The following is a 16227-nucleotide window of genomic DNA, read 5'->3' on the forward strand; positions in this document are numbered from 1 at the left end:
CCCCTTCGATATATGCACCCTGCATTTAGTCAGTTGCCACATGAATTCCGAGGATCACTGGTATGGCCTACTGATTCATTTACCAGCATCTCCTTGGTTTTGGGACGTATGAAAAATATTCGTTAGCAGAATCATGTTACGTTATTTTTAAAATGTTTCCTTTATTAGCACAAGCACAGCTGAGAAGCTGATGCATGTACTCCATAGCGTTAAAAAAATACGCATTTAATCAGACTTTCAATTCCAAACAAGCGGGAACTTTTGTCAATGCATCATTTCCTGGTACATCCATTACACTGATATCACAGCTACAAAAATGTTAGGTCGAATAAGCGGTTCCTCGACTGATCATTTACGACTTCACGAAGCCTTGATAAAGCGTGGTTTTGTGCACAATGAAAACAAGCAAAATTAGATACATTACAGAAGCGGACTTTGTGGCTCTTACTGGGATCATTGGACTTCCGTGACGTTAGTAATTCTAATTACATCTAATTACAAAATGTTCAATGATCACACTGTTTTAGCCTAATGTACAAATAATTTTGGCTAAGGTTACTCAGAGTTTAAAGATTAAGTTGGTCAAATTACCTTTATGTTTCTGATTTATTTTTCAGAAAAAACTGCACTTTATGTTGAAATTTTGGTTATTATTTAAAGACAATACTATTCTGAAAATCTACTTAAAAGTACTTAAACTACCACTTTATTTTAAGTCTGCCCAATTTTAACCAGGGATGATATTTTTGTTTCTGTTTTGAATTCAAATGCAGTTTAAAGGGTTTTTTTCAGAAATTAAAACAGCTTCAGTTTACAATATTCATGTACATGTCTATTATTTGATTCTGTACGCCCACTAAAACACTTTTAAATTAAAAAAAAGAACCATTTTGCGATTTGGGCAAATTCGTGTCGATTACATGCGATTAATCAAGATTAATTCTTACATCCTCTAATTAGGTGGATTAATTTTTTAATCGAGTCCACCTAATATATATATATATGTGGATATATATATGTAGATTTGTATATATAAATGTGTATATACAGTATATATAGTAGATATGATATGTGTATATACAGTATGTATATATACAGTATATATATATATATGTGTGTATATATATATATATATAACTGTTATATATATGTGTATAGATGTATATATATATATATTTATATATATATAGCAACACTCATGAAATATGACAAAACAATTACATTGTCAATCATGTTACGTTATTATTAAAATGTTTCCTTTTCTTTTTACTTCTCCGCTGCCAATACGTGGGTATTTTGCTATATATATATATATATATATACAGATATATAAATATATATATAAATATATATATACAGATATACAGATATATATAAATATATATATATATATATAAAATAGATAGATATGACAACAACACTCAATATCAATGACAAAACAATTACATTAACAATCATCTTCGTTATTTTTAAAATGTTTGCTTTTCATTTTCATAACTTCTTTAACACACTACTTCTCCGCTGCAAAGCGCGGGTATTTTGCTAGTATATATATACATATATATATACAAATCTACATATATATATTAGGGTGGACTAAATTAAAAAATGTATCTAATTAATTAGAGGCTGTGTAATAATTAATCTTGATTAATCGTATGTAATCACACATGAAAATTTGCCCCAAATCGAAATGGTTTTTTAATTTAAAAGGGTTTTAGTGGGCGACAGAATCAAATAATAGACATGGACATGAATATTGTAAACTCAAGCGCTTTAATTTCTGAAAAAAAAATGCTTTTAAACTGCATTTCAATTCAGAACAGAAACAAAATATCATCCCTGGCTAAAATTAGGCAGACTTAAAATAAAGTAGTATTTTAAGTACTTTAAGTACATTTTCAGAATGGTATTGTCTTTAAATAATAATAACAAAATTTCAACATAAAGTGCAGGTTTTCTTCTTTAAAAATAAGGCAGAAACATAAAGGTAATTTGACCAGCTTCACCTTTAACTCTGAGTAACCTTAGCCAAAATTATTTAGTACATTAGGCTGAAACATGTGATCATTGAACATTTTGTAATTAGATGTAATTAGAATTACTAACGTCACGAGTCAATGATCCCAGTAAGAGCCACAAAGTCCGCTCTTGTTGCATCTAATTTTGCTTGCTTTTCAGTTGCACAAAACCATGCTTTTATCAAGGCTTCCGTCAGGATAGTGTTTTGAAATGAAATTTGCCTCGATCAGTCGAGGGAATGCGCTTTGTATCCATTATTCATAAAGCTTCAATTGGTGATCTGTCTCTTCGTTAACGCATATTTTTCATCGTCTCAAACCAAGGGGATGCAAAGGGTAAAATGAATTGGGAAGCGGCGCATACATACTCATTTCCCCCTCTGGGGAATCGAACCTCGGACGTTAGGTGGCAGAGGTGAAACTCTACCATTGCACTGCAGTGTGATTTGTCTATTTGAGGTATGTAGATCGGGTTATATATATACATATATATATATACCCGCGATTCATAGCGGAGTAGTGTGTTAAAGAAGGCTATGAAAAAGAAGAAACGTTTTTAAAATAACATTAACATGATTGTCAATATACGGTATTTGTTTTGTAGGTGTTATGAGGTATTTGCTGTCATCAAAGGTTTGATTATCGTAACTTCTTTCAATCAGGTTAATTATTTGTAGGATGTGTTGTGTTGTTCAAGTTACATTCTGTGTTTGTCAATCATTGCAAAGATAAAGGTTTCATTCATCGATTCATTTCTTACTGCATCAATAAACAACTGAAGTCTTCCTCTTTATCTGAGATGCCTTGCACTGCATGCACAGGTTTTTTACACTGTCTTCCTTTAGCGGGACATTGACTTTTTCCACCGTGTGGTTTGATTCCGTATGCTGCTGCACTTATAGATATGCATGCTTGTATCATACTTCATATTTTTTTGCTGTCTTCTCAATTGTGTAAGTAGGTTTTTGTTCAGCACTCTTTGGAACTGTTGCTTTTTGTCTGTGCACTTGCGTCATTTCATGTGAGCCACTCAGGTATCTGCACGTCAAGGTTCCCAGCTGTGCTGGTGCCATCTCGTCACGATGTCGACTGTATTTAATGTTAGCTAAGACCCGGCATAAAGTTTTCTCTGCAGATTTAAGCTGAGTTTGTGCCATACACCACCCTGACCATCTCATCTTCCTCTGCATAACCAACTGTCCTTCACCCGTGAATATTTAGCAGCAGTGTTTCTATTGGATTGCGTGACTGGCCGGCTTATATGGGCAGGCACTAAATTACGTGGGAGGCGTAACTCCGCCTCCACGGGCACATCAACAAGAAGTCTATTATAGTATATGGGCCGAAAAAATAGGTTCCAGTTAGGACCATTACGGCGTAGAATTTCGAAATGAAGCCTGTCCAACTTTTTGTACATGAGATGTAAGGAATGAGCCTGCCAAATTTCAATGCCTTCTACCTACGCGGGAAGTTGGAGAATTGGTTAATGAGTTGGCCCAGTGAGGGGCTTTGCCTTTTATTAGTATAGATGATTATGCAGGATCCTTCTGCATAGAGTGTTCAGAGTCCTCTGCATTTAACTCTTGCTCAAATCATCAAGCTCCCTCCGCTCTCTGCCCCGACCGGATCCCTTATCTTCCTTTAATGTAGAAGTGGCCTTGTTTTATAAGGCTCTCTCCAGATGTTTGTTTTTTCTTCCAGAGATGGCACTGCTGTATAAAGCCTGCTGTATGACCCCTCACGTTGCACCAATTACACTCCAAGGCCTGCATATAGCACTTGACCTTGCCTTCTGAAACTGCTGGTGTTTCCAGCTCTCAGTTTTCCCTCAGTACTCCTCCCTTTTGACATTGTTCCATAGGAGTACATCTTTCCAGAAGTAAAGGCAGCTGCTGGAATCTCTGTGTACTGGCCAGGTGTGCTTTTGAAGGTATTTGTGACCTTGATCATTTTGCCCATGTCAGTGTTCCATCCTTGCAACTGTTTAATAGTTTCACACACAATTCCATAAAAGCAATGCCACATATAAATTGATCCATGCAGCTGCTCTTCCAGCATATATCCAAATTTACAATTAACAAATAGTCCTTTCAAAACTGCTGCTATATACTCAGCATATCGACTTGTGCGATTTCCAGTTTCTAAAAGGTGTATCTGCCAATAGATATTTTGCTGGTGTATACAATTCTCAAACAACTTTTAAACATTCTTTCATTGGAACTTTACCAGGCCCTCTCAGTACTACCAATGTCTATTGCTGACAGAAAGAGTGCCCTTTTGCGATCCTCATCAATATTATTTGCCAGTAAAAACTGTTGGAATGAGTTTGCAAAGATCTCTGCAGATTAAATTAGAACACCAGTCATGTCACACTGATGATAGGGTCATCTTGGCTGAACTAATTTATTCCATGTGTGTGGAGTCTTTGTACAAATTCAGATGGGCCGTGACTCTGTAGGTAGTATATAGTGGGTTGTATAATGGATGGATGGATTGATGTGAATTAACAAAGGTGTCGTCTTCCTTTATTTAATATAACATGAACAAGAATTGAACATTTCACAAAAAAAAAAAAAAGATACCTTGCAGCTTCTTGGCTGTGAGCCTCGATCCTTCTTTGGATCACCCATTTCTGATACAATCTCCCACAATTTTCCTATTTTATATACCTTCATTAATGATACATTCTCCATAATTTCCCATACATATCTGTAGAGGAGTTAAACATAACATGACTAGAATATGCAGTTACGCGCTCATTACCATCAGTGCATTGTGCAAAAGAGCAGACCCAATAGCATAGAGAGGCAACATTCATCCATTATCAACTTCACTATATCCAAACTACAGAATACTTGAGGGTCTGCTGGAGTCAATCCCAAGAGAGGCAACAATGTATAGAAAAAGAAAATGACTGTGTGGGTTTCCTCCAGGTATTCCGGTTTCCTCCATAGTCCAAAGACATACAGGTTGAGTGGATTCGCGATTCTAAATTGTCCCTAATGTGTGCTTGGTGTGTGGGTGTGTGGGTGTGTGTCCTGGGTGTGTTGGCACCCTGCCGGGGATTGGTTCCTGCCCTTGCGCCCTGTGTTGCTGGGATTGGCTCAACACACCTCCGTGACCCTGTGTTGGATTCAATGGGTTGGAAAATGGATGGATGAATGTTGGCAAATTATATAATTTGTAGGGATAAAGCCTTTAGATTTAGTGTGTGAAATACTTCATCTGCTTCAGCGGTCAGATGAATGACATGCTTCAGTGTGTGAGGAGACAATGCTAGGGCTCAATAGTGTGGGAAAATTGTTTTGTGTATCATCTTTAATAAGAAAAAAGGCCTTAAAAGGCTCTGGCCTATATGGGAGCTTGTGGAAAAGGCCATGCTACAACCTTTGTCTGTGTCTGTAGAATCTGGCTGAATGTTTTCACTGGAAATGTGATGGCCTAGAAAAGTGACAGAGGTGGAACTTAGTGGGTTTGAGCTTGAGCCCAGATTCATGGAAGCGTTGTAAAACTTCATGCAAATGCTGAAGGTGTTGGGGGAAATCCTCACACTACACAATAATCTCATGAAGTTAAATTAAATGTACACTCCAGTGTAAGCCACACTCACAGTGTAAGTCACATTCCATCAAGTGCTGAAAACTCAGAGGTGCTTTAGAAATCCCCATGGTCATTATCTAGAAATGATAAAGTCTGTCACCTGTGGAGAAGGTTCAATAGTACTAAATATTTGGAACCCAGATAGCCTATCCAGTGTGTCATTAACCCTAAGAAGCAGCTTGCGGAGTCCATAACAGTAATTGCAATAAAGCAATGGTAATCAACACAAAATCTGTAGAACACCATCCTTTTTTATCTAATACAACTGGGAGTAGACCATGGGCTACAAGATTCTTCTATACTATTATGCTCACAAAGCTTCTAGACTTCATTTACGAATCGAGCCTCTGTTACAAAGGGAAACTTAAATTGGTATAGTTAGTATCTCCAGATGAAAGCTGTTGATGGTTGACCTTGCTCCTAAAGTCTCCATCTGAGGAGATGCAGAGGGTAAGTAGAGGAGAGATGGGAGAAAGAAATGCACTGGCACTCAGAGACTAGTAAGGAAATGTAGCTCAATTCTGACTCTGTTTTTTTTAACCTTGATTTTAACATTTTTTGGAACAATTTATTTATTGGTTTTATCTCCTATAAAGACACTTGTTTTTATAAATAATTTATTTATTGAGATAGATAGATACTTTATTAATCCCAAGGGTGAAATTCACATAATCCAGCAGCAGTATACTGATACAAAGAAACAATATTAAAATAAATAGTAATAAAAATGAAAAGAAAAAAAAAAAAAGAAAAAAAGAAAAAAGCAGACAATAACTTTGAGTAACTGCTACACTGCAGTTTTGAGCACAGATTGTTTGGAATAAACTGCACTAAGCACTTTGTACCAATACTGTATGTCTCCTCATTCTCCTAGTTCACCCTCGGTTCATGACTGTTGATGTCCTGGGAGATGGGTGATGCCAGAACTTCTGAACACATAGGCATTACAATATTTTTGTACTGATTCTTTGCTTCATGTATAAGTATATATTTTGCTGAACATCATATACTTCTCTGCAGTGGGTTGGCACCCTGCCCAGGATTGGTTCCTGCCTTGTGCCCTGTGTTGGTTGGGATTGGCTCCAGCAGACCCCCGTGACCCTGTATTCGGATTCGGCGGGTTAGAAAATGGATGGATGGATGGATGGATCATATACTTCTAATTGTTATTCAATTGTGGTTAAATGGACAGGGTTCTACAGCAAGGGAGGTCCTTTAAGAACTAACTTAGGCTGTGGTTGACATTAGGTCACAGGTGAAATGCAATTTACAGCTTTACATTTCTATCTACATTATACACACAAGTAAAATACAGATTACAAATACATAGTAAAATGAAGTTTCAAATTTGACGATAGCGGAACTTAACAATATCATTCTATCTGTCTGCAATGAAAGAGATGAAAACAAAAACTTGAGTCAGCAGCATCCCTCGACAACAGAAACCTCTGGGGATCCATAGTACGTTATAATGCAATGTTAAAAAGAAACTATTCTCCTACCAGAGATTTACATTACAGATAGCAGCAGGTAACACTACTCTTCAACAACAGTTTCTGTTCATGGTGTTTCGTGTGTGTGTGTATAGAAGTGGAATGTTTTCCTCTTGTTTACACAGAAGAAGGGTTCTTACTGCAGTCCAATAGGCAAATGAAAACTGAATGACATCCTTGTCACTACTTTATGTCTATTACACGCGGTTCAGGTCTTACTACACTGTGCACGTGTTACAAAATATAGGAGTACACAATGAAAGCAATTACTTTTTAAAATGTATAAAATATATTTAAGGACATTTTGTTGTTTATTTAAGAACGTAATGTTTAAGAACATTAGTACTATTTTGTTTCATTTTCAGGGACTTAAGCAAGACAAAGTACAAAGGAAATCCAGACTTTAAACTTTTTCAATACAAAGGATTTAAATTAATTTCCACTGTGCACTGAAAAGGAATACCTGGACTAGTTGGAAAACTTTGAAATTAGGGACACTGACATTTTGGCTGTCACTTATCCAAAATCTGGTATGGAATAATATTCTGCTGTATTGCTGTGAATTTTAATTCAAAGACTTTCATTTCAGCTAGGCATGTGAACAAGAATATCTTGTTTGATTCACATTCAATTCCATTTTCTATATTGTGCTCTCTGTACATTGAGTTGACAGGACCCGATAGAATATGGCAGGTAGGTAATATAGTAATAATGTGGAGAAGTAGATCTACAGAATGTCTCCTAAATGCAAGGCTGGTGCCAAAATAAACAATCAAATTAGTTTTTATTCCAACCATACAATATGTCAGTTTTACAAAACAGACCGTTCACCAAAACAAGTTCGTAATCCTATTTACATAATTACTCCAGAATAGCATTGAGGGAGATATGAATGTCCTTAAAGTCCTACACTACCACACTACTTGGTGTATGGTTCTTTGTGTGGGAAAAAACTTTTATAATGTTTGCAAAATATGTACCCTTAACAAATTTCCATCTGTGCCCCTGTTGAAGACTTCACTGTTTAGTAATGACTGGAATCCAACATACTAATTCCCTTCACAATTTTAAACGCTTTGAATCATGTCACCTCTAAACATCCATTTGCTTAATGAGTCAATAAGCATATGAATGAGACATTACAGCATCACTGAATTTTACATATGTTTGTTTGCTTCTCTAAAAGAATCTCTTTGTCACTGGTGCTCTTGAAGGATGAAGATCCCTTTGTGATAGAACCCAGTTTCACTCATGCCAAAACAGTGATGCAAAGTTATCCATACTCTTAATTAGTCTAATAGTTCTGAGCCTCATGCAAGATCTTTTTACTAACCCAAACATGTGTTGGTCCAAATAGTACATCCATACTATCGGAGTTGAGGGTAACAAAGAATGATTTCATGTTTTCTCCTTTGTTCAAAAGTTGGACTTTTATCTATCCCTTAACAACCCAAAAGACTAAGCCCATAATTCTGTGGGGTTGAAGGTGCAGATAAGATTTCTTACTAGTTTGCTCCACAATCACACAACTCTTTGCATAAAGATGTACTTTTTGGCTTCAGTTAAAAATACATTTCCCCTTAATTCCCTCTGGCTTCCTTGAATATGCGACTCACCCGTAAGTTGAAAAATTTTTGCTGGATCCTATTTTATCAGCGCTTTTTGAGAATTTTGAAAACCCAGATGAAGTCCACACGCCTTCTTTTTGAGACTAAGCAGATTTAATTCTCGGAGTCTGTCCAGAGTACAGCATGTCTTTATGTCCTCACGATACACCTGGTTGCTCTCCTCTGCACAGCTTCAAGTGTTGGTATGCCTTTCTTGTAGCATCTTGAAAGCATGCTTTTTCTTGTAGCATTCTTGTACAATACTTCAGATGCAGTCTCACTAGTGCATCATATAGACTGACCACAACATTGCTTAATTTACAGTCATGCTCATAAGTTTACATGCCTTGGCATACTGTGAAATATTGGCCTTTGTTTGGAAAATATAAGTAATCATGCAAAGCTTTCCTTTTAATTAGAGAGTGTGTTGAACAAGCGATTCAATTTATTATCACATAATTGTGTGTGCCCTTTTTAAATAATAATGATTACTGAAATCATCCATTTGGGAGTTCTCCACAGTTTACATACTCTTTGAATGATAATATACACACACAAGTTGACTCATACAGGTTAAAATTAAAGGGTTACTAAGGCAGAGTGTCCATGCCTGTAATATCTTTGATTGTAATCAGTGTCGGTGCATAAATAGTCAATTTAAATTCCTGCAGAGCTGCACTGACTTTGCTGGATACCAAGTCATGGAGAAAGCAAAAAAACTGAAAACGGTTGTTGATTTGTATAGCCCAGTAATAGGCTATACAAAGTTATATGAAAACCTGAAAATGTCTGTCAGTAGTGTTGAGACTCTGATAGTGGAAAAATGTGGAAAGTTAGAGTGCTGTTGTTACCAGGCCACAGTCAGGTAGACCAACTAAAGTTTCAGCCACAACTGCCGGGATCATTTGTCAAGCTGCAAAGAAAAACCCACAAACCACTTCAGTTGAAATACAGCTTCTCTGCAAGCTGGTGTGAGTAAACCACTTCAACATATACTAGATGGAGGTACTTCAACAAAAATTGGCTGCACGGTCAAGTTGCAAGAAAAGCTGCTGGAATTAGATTGAAAACAGGAAGGAAATGGAGGGCAGAGGCAAGAGTACACCACAAGAGGCTGGTGGACATAATGACATGGGATTGAGATGGACTAGGTTTCTTCAAGACTCCCCACTTTAGAACCACCAAGGGAGGGAGGAACACAGCAAGGTTAATACAGCAAGAGGTGAGACAAACAGTTGAGGAAGAGAACATGTAGGGAAGTTGCAATGAGACAGCAAAGTGTGGACAAGTAAGAGCGATGCTGTTTTGAGGAAGGTGACCTGGACTGAAATATGACACTTTGAGTCACACTGCATAGCATTCCTCATCCAGGCACTCTACAATGTTCTGTCACACACTGATCATGCACATATGGGGAAAAGTAGAGTCCCTGTGTCAGGGGATGTGTCCCCTTCAAGCAAGGTCCCTTGGAACACATCCTCATTAGTTGCTTCAAGTACTAGGCAAGAGTCAGTATAGATGACAGCATGATCAAGTCCTGAATGCCATCGGCAAAATTATCAGAGCAGGAATTATTGCAGCGAAGTGTTTCCACCTCTGTAAGTGGACTATCACTTTTGTTAGAGAATGTCAGCAGCCAAAAATTACAGCAAAACATCTACAGGCACATTGGCTTCAGCCAGGGACTGGCAGTTAGTGGTGGACAGCTGAATGTTGCTGCCACTATCTTGTGTCAGACAATATATACATCACCAAGCAAATGGAGGTGTTGGAGCTAACAGTCTCATGGGAAGAATATCGGAGAAGAGTCCTTTGAAAGAAACTCACCAAGTATGTGGGACTGGTCAGGGAATTCCAGCAAGCAGGGTAGAGAGCCAAGTGCCTAACTGTGAAGGATGGCTATAGGGGCTTTGAAGCCCACTCCCTAACCAAGGCCTTCAGTTATATAGGCATAGGAGGAGGTAGAGAAGAAGAGTCACCCACAAGAACACAGAAACTGTCAACAGACATTCTCAATTGCTATTGCTCAAGAGAGAAGAGAGTTGGGGTAATAGCTATGAGCCAAATGAACACAAGCTGGGGTTGGCTCAGCCTCAGCTTAGTGACATAGATGAGAGTATATGAAGAAGAAAGACTACAAACACCAGGATATTCCAGGAATATGTCAAACTAAGCACGTCTGAATTCAGCAATCACAGACTTTCCACTATCCAGGGACTGTTTGGCTCGATTCCATTCTCTGCTGCAGCTTCTAGTTGTCCTATCCGATTCTTGACAATGTCGGTTTTACTTTGTTGCTTTCAATACAGGCAGTTTGTAGCAACCACTTTTGATGTCTGTATTCCCTAATTTAAAGACAACTACTCCTGTTTTGACAGCACATGATGTGCACCCATGCAAATATCTGCATATGAATGTTGAAGTTTTGTATGAATGCCAGGAATGTCCTCCTTGCTAAAATATATCAGGCAGCAGACATCTTCCATTTTTTTTTTACACTGAATTATGAAAATGTAGCAGAGCTAAATGAAGACATTCTTCATTTATGTATCCGATGGCAATATCAGTTACCATGCCAGCCTTTTAATATTGTCTGCATTTCTTTGTAACTGTAAAATTCTTTTTATTTCTGCTACAAACCTTGTAATTACTACGTTTGACTTCTGAAAAGAAAAATAAGATGCATTATATAAACAAATTTAATTACATGATCAAACTTTATGATTAAAGTAACTAAGCTTGTTAAAAGATAGAATTAGTCGATATGCAGTAGACGTGGTTGAGAATACATTGCTGTTTTTCAAAATTTTCAGGTAAAGAAGTTATAATGTATACAAATGTATTGTTGTCATTTCGGTTTTTAACAATTCAACCTCTGTGAGCAAAGGTAAAACTGAAAAATGATAAATCAATATGACATTTACCTGAATGGGTTAGTAACAACTCATTGCTCTCATCCAAATTATTTTAGTATGATACAAGAAAACAGGCAACATGAAAGGCCTCTCGCCCTATAAAACTACTATTCTTAAATGAAGAAGTGCTATTTTAATATCTATGTATTTTATTTTTAGGAACAGTATGGATTCAGTACATTCTGGCATTAATGTACTATGGGAATGAAGTAAATGGTCCTGATGGAAAATTAACTGTTGATGTTGCTCCTTGGATTGAAGCAGAGATGGAGAGTTTAAATTACAATGAAAGACCATCCCCTAGGGTTTTGTTTCTCATTTGCCTCACTACTTGGTTCCAAAAGGCCTAAGGAAAGGAAGAGGAAAGGTACAGTAAAAAAAAAAAAGAAAAAATTTTCACAAAGCAGAAATATCATTTTCATTGGGGAATGATAAAATCAAGCAATAAGTATGGTAGCTACTTCTGTTCACGGTCTCATACAGGGCTTTAATTAAGCAAACTCCTGACTTAATCGGCCTAAATTCAATCTTAATGTGAAGAGATCTGAAAATGGGGTGCAGCATTCACCCACTTGTTGTCTCACTTTCCTGGTCCACGGAGGCTATTCCGCAGTACCACATGTAAGTGGGGAACCAATCCTTCTCAGTTTGGAAAGCCATCGCAAAGGCATGTGGATTCATTCAGACGCTTCAAGGAAATCATTTACTGCAATCTGTCCTGAACTTGGAAGAAAGCGTTGAGTAAAGACATCTTTCAAATAGACAGTAATATTTCTTAAGACCTTCCTTACTAGTTAAGAGGAGAGAGGTCTATGTTCAACATAATTTAATGGAAAATATCAGGTTTTGAACCGACTTGAGTCATCCATGTGTAAGGGATGCCCAAAGCAGTCTGAACTGCTGTGTCAAGCATAACATGAGTAATATCTCTGCTGTTTAAGGAAATGAACCACTCGTAGCAGAGCTCTACTAAGTGCTTAAAATGGGAATACATTAGTCTATTTTTTGTGCATAGGATATAAATAGATAATGCAAAGTTAACAATGTTAACAGAGTGTTTAAAAATGATACAAAAATAAAAAAGAATTGTTTTTGTTCTTAATTATGTAGAATTCATCCTATATAACAATGTCTCTCAAAACAATGCAGGACGTTCACCACAAGCTCTTCATGGGTTGTTTTTAATGACTGAAGTCCACAGCCCTATACACTCCTGCTCTCTGTCAAAAGACAGCCTCAGTTTGAACACCACTTTCTAACAGACATCCTTGTAAATCACACGGCTAATTACGTTAACTGTATTCCTAAATCAGGATGTCCATCTCCATCTCCTGGAGGGCTTACAATGGCTACAGGTTTTTCTTCTTGCAACTTTCTTTATCAGTGACCACTTTCTGCTGTTAATTGAATTAATTTCCCTTCATTTTATTTGCCTTTTTTACCATCAGCCTTCTGCATTGCTTCTTCTGTCCTTAAATGGCAACCAAATAAAAATGAGATGTGAAGTAGGTCAATAGACCAAGCTAAGATGATGCCTCAAGCTCCAAACTATGGCACTCCAACCAATTTCTTAATTAGAAGCCAGTTCTTGTTGGTAAACATGCTATTTAATACCATTACTTGCCGATCTTCTCATTATATTTACACCAAAACTGTTGATTTCCTTTTTTAAGAGCATGATACAAATGTTTTGCTGATCTGAGACATCCACCTTTCTTTATTTTCAAATATTGTATGATGGGCACAGTTTAGCTGGCCATGTCTTGGCTTGTTTATATCTCATTATTATTTCACTGTTAATTAAGAAAAATGGAAACAATTAACAATTATAGTGAGTCAATAAAAAAGTAGCTAATTAGCAAAAACAGCAGCAGCAAAAACGGGTCACTAATTAAGGGTTAGAATGAAAACCTGCAGCCACTGTGAGTTGGGGACTCCTGCTCTAGAGTGTCTCCTTCTCTTACACAATTTGGCTCAAAAACTAATCAGGACATCATCATCTCATAACAAGCTTAAGTTTCGAGTTTGGTAATTTTCTATCCAGCCGTTTTAGGTCCAGACCGTCCTCAAGAAACTGTGACACACAGTCACACACACATATACAGACATACACACACACCCATCATTGAGATATTGATGTTTTCGGTATCAGGGGACCCTAAAATGTCCATTGAAAACCAGAGATCGAAATTTTTGGCGAATCTAAAGCTTTCGCTCCTTCCCCATACACAATAGGTTATGGTAAGGGAGGAAAATAGGAAAATTAGAGCTTTTATTCTACTTTAGTTTTGGGAATGTCTTAATAAAGGTTAAAAAATGGTAACTTAAAGCAAAACACCCTTTTATTCTAATGGCAATATTTTTATACCCAACACATATGGTATATGCAAATCACACATACTGTATATTTTCGTCCCAATCAGAAAAATTAACTCCTCTCTACATTGAAATATTTTCAAAGATACCCTCAGTGACATACACACCAATTGATAGCATGGCATGAAAATGTATACAGTGAAACTCAGATACTGTATACACTTCATCCAACACAAACTGTTTAACTTATTTTTTTCTTTTCTTCTAGGTTATATATTTGGCAAGAAACCCAAAAGATGTAGCAGTGTCATTTTATCACTTTCATAATTATTCAAAAACACTGGAAAACCAAAACAGCTTTGATGAATTTTTTTATAAATTTCTCACAGGTGAAGGTACAGTGCTTTTTCAATTATGTTCTAAAATATGTTTCAAAAATAGTAATGAACATAATGCTTATTGACTTGCTCTTTGAATCTGTTGGAAATTAAATTGATTTGGTTTTTTGCAGAAAATGTTAAAAAAAAAAAAAAAGAGAGAAATGTGACTTTTTTATTAATGTAATGTCTCAGTCAACCTGATTAACAAATCGGAAGGCCGTTTTCACTACTGTTTTGACACAGAGTTTAAAGTAGTGTGAAGTAAAGCGAATAAAGCAATTAAAGAACCAGTGAAATGCATTGAATAACACTGCATGAGTTTTAGTGTTAAAACATTCATATAGAGGGTCACTTGTACACTGAATATTCTGTACAATAACTCAAGATTATTTCATATAAATACCTGGCAAAACTTCTTCATTTTCTGAGATTCAACTCCTAGCCTTAGGTCAGGGTCAGTCTGCTCAGAGCTCTATCTGGCGATTTGTTGTTGTTGTTGGGAATCTGGGGCTTTATGGTTGGTGAACCAGAAGGAGCAGAGTCAGTTACCCTCATTGGGCAGTTTCTCAATGCTGGGGGAGAAGGAGGTGACAAAGTTAGTCACGGTGCCCCCTCTTGTCCTGGTGGGTTATTACATACCTTGACAGACCCTGTGCATAACACATGTTTACATTTAGAGTGAAAACTATGACCTATCATATATAATATCATACATTGTACATTGTGATAAAATGCTGTCATATTGTATATCAGTAAATTAAATTTGTAAAACAAACAAGCAAGTAAAAAAAAAAAAAAACAAAAAAAAAAACTGCTGTGTGTTGAACTTGAAATCACAGAAACAAAAGACTCCATTTATCACCCATCCTGTTGTGCTTTAAGTGATGTATCTGTAATTTTGTGAATGTTTGATTTTATTACCAACTTCTAGAGTGTTTGGTTTATTTACTGAATCATGTTTGATGTATACTGTTTTCATATAAATGATAATAAAAGTGTTAAAAAAAAACATGTCAATACACCTAGATGGTAACATTTTCCTGGTATACAATAAATTATTTTAACAAGAATGTGTAAAGAATGGTGAAGTTTAATTTGTATTTGTACATAAAATTGGTATATACTCAAACAAATCTGTACAATTAAATTGAGCATATAACTAAATCTTTTTTGCCCATATATTACGTATTACATTATCATCTGGGTTTGTTTTGGGTTTCTGTGCTGATAATTCCAGGATATTAAAATGGTTTTCTTCTTGCACAGTGTTTTGCAGCTCATGGTTCGACCATGTGAAAGGTTGGTTTAACAGCAGCAATGATTTTGATATTCTATTTTTGACTTACGAGGACATGGTTAAGGTAAGTAAAACAATTGCTTCAATCATTATACAGCAACTTTATATTAACGTCCCAGTCAAGATTCAGCTATTTTATTTTTCCAAAGAAAAATTGACAGAATTCATTGAAAAACTCAGCAATGTGCTATTAGTCTTTATAAAAGAATAAACATGGAATGACTGAAAACTTTGGTATTACACCTTAAAAAAATGATGTGGACCAAAGGCCAAGGGTGGATCAACTAAGAAACTAATGAAGCTTACGCTTCAGGGCCCCCAATCCAGGAGGACCCCCAGAGGTGACTTTAGTCCACCATGCTTAAAAACTTTGGTTATCTACTATATGAGGTTTTTAAAAAAAAAAAAAATCAATAACATAGAGTAATTCAATACAAAATAATAGTTACAATAAAAATTAAAAGGTTATCAAAGTATCATGTAGGCTAGCTGTAAATGAAAATGTTTCATTTTAAATATATTTCATATAAAAAAATTAAAAATGCTTAACATTTATGACAAATTATTTTTTTGTTAAAATTATTCTTCTTAGGCTAGC

At 36.2% G+C, this 16227-nt stretch overlaps 1 pseudogene; it reads left to right on the top strand.

Annotated features, from left to right (window-relative positions):
• The first annotated feature begins 7449 nt into the window (after positions 1-7449).
• Positions 7450-15840, top strand: LOC120521314 (annotated as a pseudogene).
• The last annotated feature ends 387 nt before the right edge of the window (positions 15841-16227 follow it).

The sequence above is a fragment of the Polypterus senegalus genome, unplaced genomic scaffold (genome assembly GCF_016835505.1).
Source record: "Polypterus senegalus isolate Bchr_013 unplaced genomic scaffold, ASM1683550v1 scaffold_696, whole genome shotgun sequence".
Lineage (NCBI taxonomy): Eukaryota > Metazoa > Chordata > Cladistia > Polypteriformes > Polypteridae > Polypterus > Polypterus senegalus.